The sequence below is a fragment of the Theropithecus gelada genome, chromosome 2 (genome assembly GCF_003255815.1).
Source record: "Theropithecus gelada isolate Dixy chromosome 2, Tgel_1.0, whole genome shotgun sequence".
Classification (NCBI taxonomy): domain Eukaryota; kingdom Metazoa; phylum Chordata; class Mammalia; order Primates; family Cercopithecidae; genus Theropithecus; species Theropithecus gelada.
In genome coordinates, this window is record NC_037669.1 from 130,530,625 (window position 1) to 130,547,612 (window position 16,988).

Here is a 16,988-nt window from a genome sequence, read left to right on the forward strand (position 1 = left end):
AAAGAAAGATTATCTTTTTGGTTGCTTCAAATCTTTTTTAAAAACCGTTTAGCTTTTTCCCCATTGATTCAAGCAATAAGAGACCTAATGTTCCTTGAACAACTTATATTTGAAAATGCTTTTTGCTTCCTGAAAATATTCAAGTTTTATAACATTGAGGGGTTTTTTTCAATAAAGTAAAGTTCCAGAATATAAGAAAATCTCCCACCGGGGGCCTTTGAAATATTGCAATATGCCAGCAATTCAATTTAATCACTAAAAATAGTTCCTTTTATATCATATATTTGCTTTAATTCTTACATATGTATATTTTCCTCTATAAAACCAATTAATATTTGCTAATATGCATCTATCACTAATATACATTAATATCTAAGTGTTTACTTTAAATACATGATAAGGTGCCATTTAAAATAAAAACCTTTTGTAGTTATCTGAATTCAATCTGAGCAGTGATTTTGTGTATCTGGAAATAGTCCTGTTTAGCAGCTAAACAATCCCAAGAATGTAATGATAGATCAAAAATAAAATACATGTATAAACTGATTTTTCTCTCAGGTTCTAGGTCACCTTACGAGTAATTTTTTAAATTTTTCCTTGCTTTTATATCCATGTTCTAAGATCCACCCTCAATTATGTCTAGGATTCCTGTTGGCTTCTTGCCAGGTGACCACATGGGCCCTGCATGCTACTGCATCTCAGCCTTCCCTGAATCTTTCTTGGACACCATCTGTGCTCCTCCAGCGATAGAGGATGATGGTGCACTGTGAAGTTGGAAATGTACTTTTCCCCCTTGTTTTAGACCCTTTTGGAGGAGCCTGAGTGTAAACATCTTATTCACTTGATGTCTTCAAGAGATTTAAGTTGTTAAATTAAGTTTGACCTAAAGCTGCCTCCTTACATATTTAAGTTCAGCCTCAAGGTTATTTCATACATAATGAACTATAACCTAACTTGATGTGTAAACAGACTGTAACCTACTCCTGTAACAAGTAGCTGAGTCTTAGCCAATCACAGCAGGTTCGAATAAGGCAAAGACCCAGCTGTAACCAATTCAGCTGTTTCTATATCTCACTTCTGTTATCTGTTTGTCACTTCCTTTTTTCTATCCATAAATGTTATCTGGTCACATGACAACTTTGGAATTGCTCTGAACCTATTCTGGTTCTGGAGGCTGCCTGATTGATGAATCAGTCTTTGCTCAAATTCTGTTAAATTTAATGTTTCTAAAGTTTTTATTTTAACAAAGTAAAAAACATGTTCCATTTCTGTCTTGCACCACATATGAGTCCAAGGAGGGCTAGCCTGGGAGATAAATTTAAATAACATGAACATATTAAAATTACCCTTTCTAAGGGACAACTTACATCCTAAGAATGAATTCCTCTCTCATGAGGGTTCTTAGTCCTTATGCTCATCAGCTTCACTTTCCTCAATGTTAATCCGCCATCTTCTACATAAGGGGAACATGCCATTTCAAAATATGACTGTAAGAGATCAGAATATGCCATTCCAAAATACACCTTTCTGGCATAAGGATTATTTTGAGTTGGTTACTTTGAGAAAGTACAGACACAGGAACAGCTCTGGAAAGTTGCCCTTTTGTAAAAGAAATTTACATCTAATAGAAAGAAATCTCCATTTGTAAGGATATCTCTCTGTCTGTACCCAGAAGAAAACGATGACTACTAGAACTCTTAATCAATGAAGAAAACATTGACTCAAATCTGCACAGCAACTCTTAGCTTTGTTTAAGGTCCTTTCCCAGCCTTCTCATCTTAACCAGACCTTTCCATCCTTCTTTCTTTGTTTCAGAGAATGATGGTATTTAAGCCTTAAGTTTAAACCACCCCTTTGAGGTCTACTTTAGATAGTCACTCCTTTCTCTGAGTCATTTCTAATGCATGCAGGATGTGTGCATATGCTATGGTCTGAATGTTTACATTCCTACTAAACTCATCTTGAAACCTAATCTGCATTGTGATGGGTATTAAGCGGTGGGCCCTGATGAATGACATTAGTTTCCTTGCAAAAGAGATTGAAAGGAGGACACAATATTCACCCCTTCCACCACATGAGCACACAGAAAAAGGACCATCTACAAGAAACAGGCCCTCACCAAATCTGCTGAGGCCTTGATCTTGGGATTCCCAGCCTCCAGAATTGTGAGAAATAAATTTCTGTTGTTTATAAATTGCCCAGTCTAAGGTATTTTTGTTGCATTAGCCCAAACAGAATAAGACAACATGCTTTTACATTTTGTTTGTTTTTCTCTTGTTAATTTGTTTTTTATTGCAGGGATCTGTCTCAACTAAGAACTATGGAGAGTAGAAGGAAAATTATTTTTCTTCCCCTACACAGTAACACTAGAAATATCTGAATCCTGCTTAGAGTTAAGATCCCTGTTCTAGGTGATTACCCACAAAAAAAGTAACAGGTAGATATAGCTAAGACATTTTCAAAACTATTTATATTTGCATATTAAAATAGGGACTTCTGAGGAGAGAAAAGATCACCTGGTGACCATCGTGCAGGCCATCCAGAAGCAAAACTCCTTATCTGGGGAATTTAGAAGTAATTAGACTACCTTATTATCTAAAGCCAGCATCTGGTACCAGGCTTCTTTCCCCAAAACAACTAGAATTTCTATACATCTCCGGAGCGCATGCATGCTGAAACTCATTGTACAATCCTTGCTGACATTAAGGCACCAAAATGTCTACAAATGTAATCACTTATCATGACTTCTGTGGCTAATATTGTCCAAATGACCCCTTAAGCTCCTATTTTAAGGTCCATAAATGTTCCTAACAAAAATCCACTCCATTGTGCTCAGTCCTCTCTTGCTGAGACACACCGCTGCACTCTTCAGCAATGTTCTTTCCATCTCATAAAACTTTCCTTTTCAAACTTATACTGGTGTTGGTAAATTCTTCTTACTACCCCTATGACCCGCAAGCCAACCACCTCCAATGCTGATGCTCTGATACCTCGCCCCACAACTTCAAATACTTGCAGCTTAACTTCAGAGGTACACGTTGTTGTAGACTTTTGTAGATGTCCTAATTGACAAGCTCTTCTCTTTTTGTTTGGCAAATTTTTAAGCTTACAAGTCCTTCATCCTCAAGGTAGAACTCAAGAAACAGCCTCCTCCCTTGCAACTAGGACTCAGGCAAGTGACCCAGGCTCTACCAATAAGGTGTACTCAATGAGACTTCAGTTTGGAAGTGAGCATCTTGAGGAAGGAGGCTCTGCACTCAATTCGTCGTATTGGTGATGCTTACAGTAGAACTGTCTGACTTTCTCAGAGACTTAACCTAAGCAAAGGTCTATGGCAAAGCAGAAGAGATACAGTCTCCCCTTAGTGTTTGCTTTTGTTAGCAGGATTCCAAAGCATTCCTGGGGTGTCCTCAATGTTTTACAAACTTTCCCTGAAACAGTTCTTCCTGTTTTCTATAGCTTTCCTGAATGATGTAGGACTTAAACAGGAGTCCAATAACAACTACACTCTATTGTGAGTATGCCATCCTTACTGATGACTAAATCTTTTTCACTAAAAACTGTTGGTGTTTTCATCAAACCTGGCCCATTCTCCCCATATAATATTCCTCAAACCTCCCCTGCAAATAGACATCTGTTAGCCCAACCCACACTTTTACTCTAGCCATATCCAAATCCTACTTAGATTCAAGCTGGAGTCCCGACTTTATCAATGTCTTAAATGGTTAGATTACTAAAGGATGAGAATGTTTAAACAAATCTAAATGTGCTTAAATAAGTAATCATAATGTTCAATTTAAACATTGTAGAGTACCAAAGAAGGTATTATCACTATCAGTATAATTCCAAGCCCCTTTCTACAGTTGCAGAAAGACACCATCTTTTTCTCATGGCTCTTCCCCTGAGATATTCCTAAGGACCTCCAGCATACTTTAATTAATCTAAAATGTTAATTCCTAATGACTACTATCTGAGCCTCCTCAGATAGCCAACCACCCCTTTGGTTTCTGCCAATGGCCATCAGAGCCATCCAGACCAATTTGCTATTGCAGTTCTCCTCCTGGTGCTGGGCCAGGGAACTCAAGCAAGAGACACATTGTGTGCCCAAAACCAGCCTCCCTTATGAATTGCTCTAAACCTGACTGAACTATACCCCTTTGACTTCCCAAAGGCACAACTACAAGCAAGCACTGTAGGCCTGACAAGACCATCTCAAATTCTTAATCATTCAATCTTAAAGAAACCCAGTACAGGGCACTAATAGTCCCTATTGAATATCTTTGAGGAAAACTACTTCTGTCTCCTCTTTTAGAAGTAAAATATGTATATCTAGCTGACATTATTAAACAGAATACAAGGCATGCATTCTGTTTCAAAGTAACCTCATACTTTTATCCAAGAGCTTTAGGTGGGTATTTACTAATCTTACATACCTGGAATGAAAGAGCCTATTCTGGAGAATTTTCTTAACAAAAGTAGTCAGTTTCAAAGGTAAAAATGTCTTTACCTCCATAAAACCAAACTGCCAGTAACCCTGAAAAGAAATGTCCTCAGTAAATCTTTTAAACAGTTATATCCTTGTTATATAAGTTTTTAATCTAAAAAAATTAGTGTTTTTTTACTTTAAAAGTCATTTAAAGGTTTTTTTAAAAATTATATATATATGTATATGTTTTTAAAATAAATCTAGCTGCAGATGGTACAAAATTTAAAATACTCAAAGTAGCGCTCTGTCTCCCACCCAATTCTCCTTCTCAGAAACAACCACTCTCTGTAGTATTTTGTGAATCCTTCCAGAGACTGATGAAGAAGCAATACAAGCATAATGGCACAATATTTCTTTGAAATCTTCCTGAATCAACTTCTCCTTAAGATTACGTTTAACTTCTCACATGTTTGGATTCTATTGTCTTCCAATGTTTATGTTTTCTTCTCATTTCTATAATTGCTTTGGCCTTTTACCTTACCATCAATTAGGCTTTTTCACTTCTCTCATTCTTCCCAACTGCAAAAAGGTTTCTCTTTTTCCTCAGGAAGAGATAAGATAGTAGCTTTGTTCTGCACAGTTGGGAAAGTTGTATTTTTGGTTAGATTTTGTTTATCTAATCTATTTTGCTACTTATTCTGATTTGTAAGCTTTCCTGAGATTATGCAGTCTAGTACAAAAAGCATGTATAAGGAATCAAAAACTGTGCCGGATCTGAGGTTTTAACCCTCTTACAAATTAACACATTAGCCTCTCACAGTGTAATAGATTCAGGTAGAAAAAATGAGACCTCTGGATCAGAGACAAACAGTTGACTGCTCAGAGCAATGCCTGTAGCCAGAACATCAACATTTGTGCCAGTTCCCCAAGGCGCAATTTCTATAATGTAAAATAAAGAGGGCCAAATGATACCTGCTGTGTAGTATAGTATATTACAGGGGAGGAATCCTCAGCATAGCATCCCAAATCTTCTATAATAGGAGGGAAACTTGTCTGACTTTTGCTCCTAAAGAAGATATACTTATTATATTGGATAGTAAGCAAGCCTTCTCACTGTTCTGGAGGAGGCACTATCTCTATCTTCCAAGCCAGTTTACTACACAAACATCCTTGAAGAGACAGTTCATAACAAGTAAATCAATTCCTCTGCTCACCAGATATGCAGAAAAGTAAGAGACAAATGGGTAATTGTCTTCAAACACAGAGTGCCTACCATGTGCTACACACTGGTAAGAATTCTAATTCCTCCATTCAGCAAGCTTTTATTGCATACCTACTTTGTTTCAGGGACTATAACAAGTATCCACTAAAGGAGATAATGTATGTAAAGAAATTTTTTAAACTCTGGAAAAACAAGTGTTAGCTACTTTTCCTATTACTATAATTCATTTGTCTTCTGGGTATTTTCCTATTTTGGTAGTTATTCCATCCATTTCCGATGCTGGTTATCTTCCAGTATTGATCTTTTACATCTACAATTAAAATTTAGTTGAAGAGTCAGAATACTAAAACCTCAGCAACTGGTTTCCTTTTCACAGAACAGACTGACTTCACTGTGCCCATAGCCAGCCATCCTGGGCCTTCAATCCTCTCCTTTCAAAAAGGGATGAATGCTGGAACTTAAAAATGCAAAATTCTCAGTTGTGAAATTAAGCAATACTCAAGCACATTAAAAAACGTTTCCCATGTGAATCAGTAGTGGGATCATGCCTGTGAATAGTCACTGCACTTTAGCCTGGGAGCCATAGTGAGACCCCCATCTCTAAAAAAAGAAAAAAAAATAGAAAGAAAAATTGTTTTGGCTGGGCATGGTAGTCACACCTATAATGCCAACACTTTAGGAGGCCGAGGAGAGAGGACTGCTTGAGCCCAAGAAGTTTGAAGCCAGCCTGGACAACATTTATACGGACCTTGCTTCTACAAAAAAAAAATATATATTTTAAACTTAGATAGCCATGTTGGTGCACACCTATAGTCCCAGCCGCTTTGGAGGTTGAGGTGGGAGAATCACTGGAGCCTAAGAGGTCGAGGTTGCAGTAAGCTGTGATCACACTACTTCACTCTAGCCTGGGTGACAGAGTGAGACCCTCTCTCATAAAAAAAAAGAAGTTTCATCAAGAATTTTTGTACTGGATTGCTTTCTAATTTGAACTAATCCATTTTGCGCGCAGAGATTTTCATATGGTGTGTATTTAATTATGATGTTGTATAATGAATAAGAAATTACTGAAAAAGAAATTGTGATGCTGTATAATGAATATGAAAAACTCTAGTTTTAACCATTCATGTAAAAACATTTTCAAGAAGAAGAAATCAACTATTATGTCAATTCATATATAATATATAAATTGTTTTTATAGTACCAAGTAAAAAAAAGTACTTTAGGCAAAAAAAAAAAATGTAAATTATTTTGGGTTTGTCCTTGTCATTGCTTATTATTTTCTTTCTTTACAGTTTATTGAAATACATTTAACATGCAATAAGCTGTACATATGTAAGTGTACAATTTGAAAAACTTTAACCTGTAGATATAGCCATAAAACCATTATACCACAATCAAAATAATGAACATTCACCCTTAAAAGTTTCCATGTGTCCATTTGTAATCCCTTCCACCCTTTGTCCCCATCCTTAGGCAATGAGTATTTGCATTATATCAATATAAATGTATTTTCATTTTCTAGAATTATAGTCAAATGGAATATACAGTTCATAATGTACTTTTTGGTACAGCTTCTTTCCGTAGCATAATACCTTTTGAAATGTACTCATGTTAATATCTTTATCAATAGTTCATTACTTTTTTTTTGCTGAGTAGTGTTCCAATGTATGTGTATACCACAATTTATTTATTCTTTTACCTATTGGTGGGCATAGGGTTGGTTGCAGTTTGCAGCTTTAATAAACAAAGCTATTCTAAATATTCACATTCAAGATTTTATGTGGACATATACTATCGATTCTCTCAGGCAATAATAGTAGATTGGTTGAGGCATACAGCAGTTATACACACTTAACTTTTTAATAAACTACAAATATGTTTTCCAAAGTATTTGTACCATTTTACATTCTTATAGCAGTGTATGAGCACTCTACTTACTCCACATCCTTATCAATACTTAGTACAGTCATACATTTTAATTTTAATCATCTAGTTGGTATGTAGTGGCATATGCTTATAGTTTCAACTTACTTTAATGACTAAGGATACTAAACATCTTTTCAAAGACTTATTGATCATTTGTGTATCTTCTTTGGTGAGGTGTCTATTCAAATATTTTGCTCATTTTTTCATTGTCAACTCAGTTGATTGTAAACGTTTTAGATATATATATTCTAGGCACAACATATTTGTCACATATGCTTTACAAGTATGTTCTCCAAGTCTGCCATTTGCATTTAAATTATCTTAACAATGTTATTTGAAGAACAAATTTTTTTAATTTTAAAGAAGTCAAATTTTATTGATTATTTCTTTTACCGGTTATACTTTTTGTGTCTTACTTAAGAAAGCTTTGCCAAACTCATGGTCACTAATGTTTTACTCTGTATTTTTTTCTAGAAATTTTATTGGTTTAGGTCTATAATTCATTCAGGTTATATGTAGGTCTGATTCATGTCAAAATAATGTGTACATGTCGTATAAGTTAAGGTCTTGTGTTTATTTGTTTGCATGTGGCTGTCTAATGGTTCTAGCACCATTTGTTGAAAAGATTATCCTTTTTCCATTGAAATACTTTGGCAACTTTGTTAAAAGATAGTTGTGCATATAAATAGGAAAACAGAAGGTGTTTTCCCTATTCTTGCACACTTCAACACTGAACACTTCCGCAACCACAGATATGTGGGGGTTTTCCCCCTCACACCAAGCAATTCACTAAACACCAGCTAGGTATCCTCTAATTCAGTTCAATTATGACACTACCTACCCGGAGATAGCATCAGATCCCACAGGATGAGCACTCAGTCCCAGAATACTGACTCCAACTTCAGATGTCAATCATAAATCCCAGGTTGTGGCCTGTGATTCTCATTGGCAGACTATTCATCAGGCTCCCCAAGACCCCCTTCTTGGGTTCAATTAATTTGTTTTAGCAACTCACAGAACCCAGGGAAATGCTTTAGTTAAGTTTATCAGTTTATAGTAAAGGATATTTACAAAGGATACAGATGAACAGCCAAACAGAAGACATGCATAGAACAAAGCATATGGAAAGTGGTGCAGAGCTCCCATGCAGTCTCCAGGCTTGCCACCCCCCAGGAGGCTCCACATGTTCAGGTATCCAGAAGCTCTCCAAATTCAGTCCTGTAGGGGTTTTATCAAAATTTTATTATGTAAACATGATTAATTAAATCATTGGCCACAGTTGATCAATTTAACCTTCAGCTGCCCTGTTTTGTATTGCTATAAAGGAATACTTGAGACTGCGTGATTTATTAAGAGAAAAGGCTTATTTTGATTACGGTTCTACAGGCTGTGCAAGAATCATCATGACTTCATCATCTGCTTTGGTGGGGACCTCAGGAAGCTTCCACTCATGGCAGAGGTGAATGGAGACAGGCATCACATGACAAGAGAAAGAAAGAGGGGAGGTCCCAGACTGTTTTTAACAACAGATCTCACAGGAACTAAGAGTGAGAACTTACTCACTACTGGGAGAATAGCACCAAGCCTTTCCTAAGGAATCTGCCCACATGACCCAAAAATCTTGGCCCCACCTCCAACATTGGGGATTATATTGCAACATGAGATTTGAAGAGGACAAATACCTAAACTATATTAAGGGGTGGGAGTAAAAGTCCCAGTCCTCTAATCCTGTCTTAGTTTTTCTGGTAACTAGCCCCAATCCTAAAGCTACCTAGGGGCTCCCAATCAATAGTTTTCTTATTCCTACAAAAGACACCCATTACTGCAGAGATTTCAAGTATTATAGAAACTAAATATATTTAAATGAGGAGGAAGACCAAATATATATATATACACACATATATACATACACTCACATGCACATACACATATACATATGTGTGTGTGTGTATATATATATTCTATTATAAATCACAATATTGCAAGTATGAAAAATCTTTTGTCTTACTCCAAATTGCTTTGGTATCTTGATTCATTAGCTTTCCACATAAATTTTAGAATTAGTTTATCAATTTCTACTAAAAAATTCTGCAGGAATTTCTATTGGAGTTGATTTAATGTAGATCAATAACATTTTAACAATAATCACTATTCCAGTCTATAAGCCTGGTATATCCTTCTATTTATTTGTCTTGAAATTATCTCAGAAATGCTTTGTACTATTTAATGTATAGATCTTAGCCAACTTTTGTCAACTTTATTCCTAAGTATTTCATATTTTGATGATATTGTAAATGGTATTGTTTAGTTAATTAAAACTTCTAATTCCTTTTTAGCATTTTATTATCTTAACCTTTACTACCATTCGAGCTAATAAAACTATTTCAAAACATGTAGGTTGACAGAGTCCACATTTTTAGAACTCTTTCAAGCACAAATTTCATAGTGAAGTAATATGATAATTATTAATTAACTGAACCAGTACTAAAGGCAACCAATGAATTTTTGAGGATAAAAAGGTCACTTTTTTTTTAGGTGTGTAACTGGGGAAAATATCTTCCCTTAACTCTCTTAGGTTTCTTGCTGGGCTACAAATTAATTTGACATAAGATCAAAATGGCTGACCATAGGCACTCAGCAGTCACCTCCTCCACAAAGAAGGGCCCAAAGAACCAATAAATAGCCACATATTGAATAAATGTTCTCCTAAGGAACAACACTGGAATTCAGCAAATAAGTGATAAAGGCCCTCCGAGGTATAGAAACTCAGAAAGGCATTATAAGGATGTAAGCAAAGCACCCAGATGATATCAACTCAAAGCCAATGGGGACTCCCCATTTCAAAAAAAAGATAAGTCTAAAAGTCCACATTTTCATCACCGATGCCTGCCATCCAGGCTACAGGAGAGCCCCATAGTCCTCACAAGCACTGAACTGAGTATAAAGAACTACGTGGAGTCCATAATACTACATTATTCTACAGAAGAATTCTCTCTGAAAATCCCCTATTCCCAGGGATTCAGAGTGCTGTAACACAGGACAATTTTGAAAGCAGGACCAGAGTGCATCCTGCTCTGGGGACCAATAGCCCCTGCATCTCCATGTCCCTGGAACCCCACTGATATCCATCAATATCCACCCAGATGGCTGCAGGTTTGCAAGGTTCAGCAGGTTCACCAGCTGAACCCAGTGACACAGCCATGACCATACCAGTTGAACCCATGTATCTCCCCACACCCTAAGGAACAGGTGGTCCAGCCCATCAGGAAGGCTGTCCCCAATACAGAGAAAGCTAATGTGTGAACTCCTGACAGCCATCTGCATGGGCCCCACTACTACTGCCTCTGACCCTGCCCTCTCCAGCAATGGAAGCAGCCACATGCCATGAAAGCCCCACTAAGAACCCAAGGATCTGGGTTAACAGCTGCCACCAGAATCCCCACCCCATCCAGCAGTAGAACAGCTGTGTGTCCATGAGCAATTTCCCAGGAGCCTGAGGACAAGAATACCTGGAACACACTGAAACTGGCAACCCCACCTCCTCCAGCAGCAAAGCCACCATAAACATGCAAACTCCCCCATAGGTTCTGAGCACCTGCCTGCCCAGTGTCCTCACCCCCAATAAAGCTACACCACAGCTTTTACAAACAACCACAGCCTAGGCCACTGAGAAACTCACAGACACTGTTGACATTGATTACAGTTGAAGAAATAATATGGAGAATACACTATTCTGCCCAGCCAGAACCAATATCAAAGCACTCTACTCTAATAACACTGTAGGAAACATCTGCAAGAAAAAAATATTTCCCTATGAAAGCTATTCCATAAAATCGGTAGAAGATTGTTTCAACCAAATACACAGATAACAACAAAAAGACACAAGAAACATTTAAAAATCAAAAAAACATATTATCTCTAAAGTAACACCATAATTATCTAATAACAGACCCCAAAGAAAAGAAAATTTATGAAATGCCTGAAAAGGAATTCAAAATAATAAACTTAAGGAAACTCAGCAAGATACAACAGAATGCAGGCAGTGCAACAAAATCAGAAAAACAATTCATAACCCAAACTAGAAATTCAGCAGACATAGATATCATTTTAAAAAAAGAACCAAACAGAAAGCATGTAGCTGAAAAATTCAATTAATGAAATTTTAAAATACAATTGAGAGCTTAAACAATAAACTAGATCAAGCAAAAAAAAAAAAGAATTTCTGAACATAAAAACAGATCTTTTGAAATAACCCAGTCAGACAAAAGAAAAAAGAGAACAAAAAGAAAGCCTACAGGATATATGGAATATCATTAAGTGAACAAATACTCACATTATGAGAATTACAAAAGGAAAGGTTATTAAAAAGCAAAAAACAAAACCTGCTTAATAAAACAATAGCTGAAAACTTCCCAAATCTTGGGGAAAATATGGACATCCAGATGCAAGAAACAAAGATTCCCAAGTAGGGTTGGAGAGATACAGACATTCAGATACAAGAAACTCAAAGACTCCCAAGTAGATCCCAGAAAACTTGTACATTACAGTCAAATTGTCAAAAGGCAAAGAGAGAATTCTAAAAACAGCAATAGAAAAGTGTCAAGTCATACATAAATTATCCTATCAGACTAATAGCAGTTATACTAGCAGAAATCTTACAGGACAGTAGAGAACGAAATCATATATTCAAAACAGCTGAAAGAAAAAAAGAACCATCAGGCAAGAATACTATATCCACCATGGTTATCCTTCAGAAATAAAGAAGAAATAAAGTCCTTCCCAGACAAGCAAATACTAAGGAAATTCATCACCACTAGACCAGCCCTAGGAGAAATGCTAAAAGAGTAACATTGGGAAATGAAGGGACAATATCTACCACCATGAAACACTCAAAACTAAAAACTCACTGGTAGGTGTAATGCACAAATGACAAAGGGAAAGGAATCAAACTATCACTACAGAAAACAACCAAACCTCAAAGATAAGCAATAAGAGAAGAATAAAGGAACAAGTATACACAAAACAACCAGAAAACAACAAAATTACAGGAGTAAGTCCTCACTTATCAATAATAACCTTGAATGTAAATGACTTAAATTTCCCAATTAAAAGATATAGACTGACTGAATGAATAAAAATAACAAGACCCAACTATATGCTGCCTACAAGAAACTCACTTCACCTGTGAAGACACAGATATTGAAAGTAAAAAAATAGAAACAGATATTCCATGTAAATGAAAAGCAAAAGTGAGCAGAAGTAGTGTTACTTGTCGTAAACAAAATATATCTTATGTCAAATAACATAAAAATAGATTGGGCGTGGTAACTTATGCCTGTAATCCAGCATTTTGAGAGGCTGAGGTGGAGAGATCTCTTGAGCCCAGGAGTTCAAGGCCACCCTGGGCAACAGAGTGAGATCCTCTCTCTATTTTTTATAAAAATCAAAACTTTAAAAAATAAATTTAAAAAAGACAAAAAGTGGCAAAAATATTATTATATAATGATTTAATTTAAAAAACACAAAAAGTGGTAAAAATATTATTATATAATGATTTAAAAATCAATTCAGCTAGAGGATATAATTATAAAGATATATGCACCCAACACCAGAGCAGCCAGATATGCAAAGCAAAAATTATCAGAGCTAGAGAGAGTGATAGGGCCTAACGTAATAAAAGTTGGGAACTTCAACATCCTACTCCCAGCATTGAACAAGTCATATAGACAAAAACTCAACATAAAGACATCAACTTAAACTGCACTGTACTCCAATATGACCTAATAGACATTTACAGAACATTTCATCAAACAGCTGCAGAATACACATTCTTCTAATCAGCACATGCGACATTGGAAAGGCCATACATTAGAGCTAAAAAACGAGTCTCAAAAAAAATTTTTAATCAAAATCACAGCAGGTATTTTCTCAGACCAAAATGGAAAAAATCTAGAAATTAATAAAAAGAGAAACTTTGGAAACAATACTAATACATATAAATTTAAAAACAGACTCCTGAATGACTACTAAGTTGAAGAATAAGAAGGAAATTTAAGAATTTCTTGAAACAAAAGAAAATTAAAACTCAACATGCCAAAACCTATGAGATACAACAAAAGAAGTTCCAAGAGGGAATTGTATAGCAATAAACATCTACATTAAAGGAGTACACAGATTTCAAAAAATAACATAATCATGTAGTTCAGGGAACCAGAAAAGCAAGGACAAACCAAATCCAAAATTAGTAGAAGAAAATAAATCATAAAAATTAGAGCAGAATTTTCAATTGAAACTAAAAAATACAAAGCATCAACTAAAAAATTGTTTTTTGTAAAGATAACAAAATTGACAAATAATTAGCTACAACAACTAAGAAAATAAGAAAGAGGACCCAAATAGATAAAATCAAAAATTAAAAAGAAGAGGAAGGAACAACTTATACCACAGAAATATGAAGGATAGTTAGAGATGTTTATGAAAAAACTGTCAACAAGTTGAAAAACATAGAGGAAATAGATAAATTTCTAGACATATATAACCTACAAAGGTTGAACCAGTAAGATATAGAAAGTCTGAGTTTACTTATAGTGAATAACAAGATTAAATTAGTGATAAAAAGTCTCCCAATTTTCAAAAAATCCCAGAACCAAATACATTTACTACTGATTCTACCAAAGTTTGAAAGAACTAAAACAAATTCCTCTCAAACTATTACAAAAAGTTGAAGAGGGAATTCTTTCTAACTCATTCTGTGAGGCCAGCATTATCCTAATACCAAAACCAGCCAAGAACACACAAAAAAAGAAAATTGCAGACCAATAGCCCTAATGAAAACAAACTTGAAAATTCTCAAAAAAAAATGTTAGCAAACTGACTCTAGCAGCACAACAGAAAGATTATACATCATGGTCAAACTGGATTTACCCCAGGGATACAAAGATGACTTAACATACAAATCAATAAATGTGATCTATCACATCAACAAAATGAAGAACAAAAACTATGTGATCATCTCAATAGATGCAGAAAAAAATGATTTTATAAAATTCAACATCCCTTCATAATAAAAATTCTCAATAGAGTAGTTATAGAAGGAACATACCTCAACACAATAAAGTTTATATATGACAGACTCAAAGCTAACATCATACTGAATGGAACTGGAATGGGAAAAAGACAAGGATGCCCACTTTCACTAATATTATTCAACATAGTACTGAAAGGTCTAGCCAGTTCAACAAGACAAAAGAAAAGAAAATAAGTAACATCTAAATTGCAAAAAAGGAAGTCAAATTGTCTCTCTTTGAGGATGACATGATCTCATACATATAAAAGCCTAAAGCTCTCATCAGAAAAAAAAATGCTTAGAATAGATAAATGAATTCAGCAAAGTTGAAGGATAAAAAATCAATATTCAAAAATTTCTACCGTTTTTATACGCCAATAACAAACTACCTGAAAAAGAAATCAAGAGTACAATTCCATTACAATAGAAGAGAGGCTTAATTGACTCATGGTTTCACAGGCTGTACAGGAAGCATTGCTAGGGAGGCCTCAGGAAACTTACAATCATGGCAGAAGGCAAAGAGGAAGGAGGCACATTTTACCTAACTGGAGCAGGAGAAAAAGAGAGAAGGGAGACGTGTTACACACTTTTAAACAACCAGATATCATGAGAACTCAATATTATGAGAATAGCAAGGGAGAAGTTTACCTCCATGATCTAAATACCTTCCACCAGGCCCCTCCTCCAACATTGGAGATTACAATTTGACATCATATTTGGGCAGGGACACAAATCAAAGCCATATTATTCTTCCCCTGGTCCCTCCCAAATTTCATGTTCTTCACACATTGCAAAATGCAATTATTTCTTCTCAACAGTCTCACAAGCTTTAACTAATTTCAGCATTAAGTCAAAAGTCCACAGCCCAAAGTGTCATCTGAGACAAGGCAGGTTCCTTCTGCCTATGAGCCTGTAAAATAAAAAAACAACTTAATTACTTCCAGGATACAATGGGGTACAGGAATTGGGTAAATACACTTATTCCAAAAGGAAGAAATTAGCCGAAACAAAGGGGCTACAGGTCCCATGCAAGTCTGAAACCCATCAGGGCAGTTATTACATCATAAATCTCCAAAATAATCTCCTTTGACTCCATGTCTCACAACCATGCCACACTGGTGTAAGAGGTAGGCTCCTAAAGCCTTGGGCAGTTCCACTCCTGTGACTCTGCAGGGCTCAGCACGCATAACTGCTCTCAAGGGCTGGCATTCAGTGCATGCAGCATTTCCAGGCACACAGTGCAAGCTGTTGGTGGATCTACCATTCTGTTGTCTGGAGGACAGTGGCCCTCTTCTCACAGCTCCACTAGGCAGTGCCCCAGTGGGGACACTGTGTGGGTACTTCAATTCACATTTTCCCTCCACTCTGTCCTAGTAGAGGCACATCATGAGGGCTCCACCCCTGTTGCAAACTTCTGCCTAAACATCCATGCATTTCTGTACATCATCTGAAATCTAGGTGGAGGCTCCCAAGTTTCAACTCTTGCCCTCTGCACACCAGCAGGCTTAACGTCACATAGAAGCTGCCAAAGTTTATGGGGGGCACCCTCTGGAGCAGCAGCCTGAGATATATCTTGGACCCTTTTAGCCACAGCTGGAGCTGGAGTGGCAGAGACACAGGAAGAAGTGTCCTAATGTTGCACAGGATAGCAGGGCCCTGAGCCTGGCCCATGAATCCATCCTTCCCTCCTAGGCCTTTGGTCCTATGATGGGAGGGCCTGCCACAAAATCCTCTCAAATGCCTTTGAGGCATTTTCCACATTGTCTTGGCTATTAACATTTGGCTTCTCTTTAGTCCTGCAGCTGGCTTAAGTTTCTACCCAGAAAATGAGTTTTTCTTTTCTACCACATGGCAAGGATGCAAATTTTCCAAATTAGTGGAATACTAAATAGTATAACCATAAAAAGAACAAAAGCCATAAAAAAAGTGTAAATTTCTGTCACTTGTGGCAACATGAATGAGTCTGGAGGACACTCTATTAAGATAAATAATTCAGACCACAGAAACATAAATACTGCAAGTTCTCCCCAAAAACTTGGGAGCTAAAAAACTTGAGTTCAGAATTAGAAAAGAGAATTGTGGTTATTAGAGAATGGGAAGGGTAGAGAGGAAGGGAGAACAAGGAGGGACTGATTAATGGATATAAAGTCATGGCTAAATAGGAGGAATAAGTTATACTGTTATGTAGCACTGTAGGGTGACTACTGTTAGTAATAACTGATAATATATTCTTAAATAGCTAGAAGAGAAGATTTTCAATGGTCCCAACAGAAAGAAATAATAAAACTTTGAGGTGATGGATACGGTAATTACCCTGATTGTAATCACATTGTATACACGTAATAAAA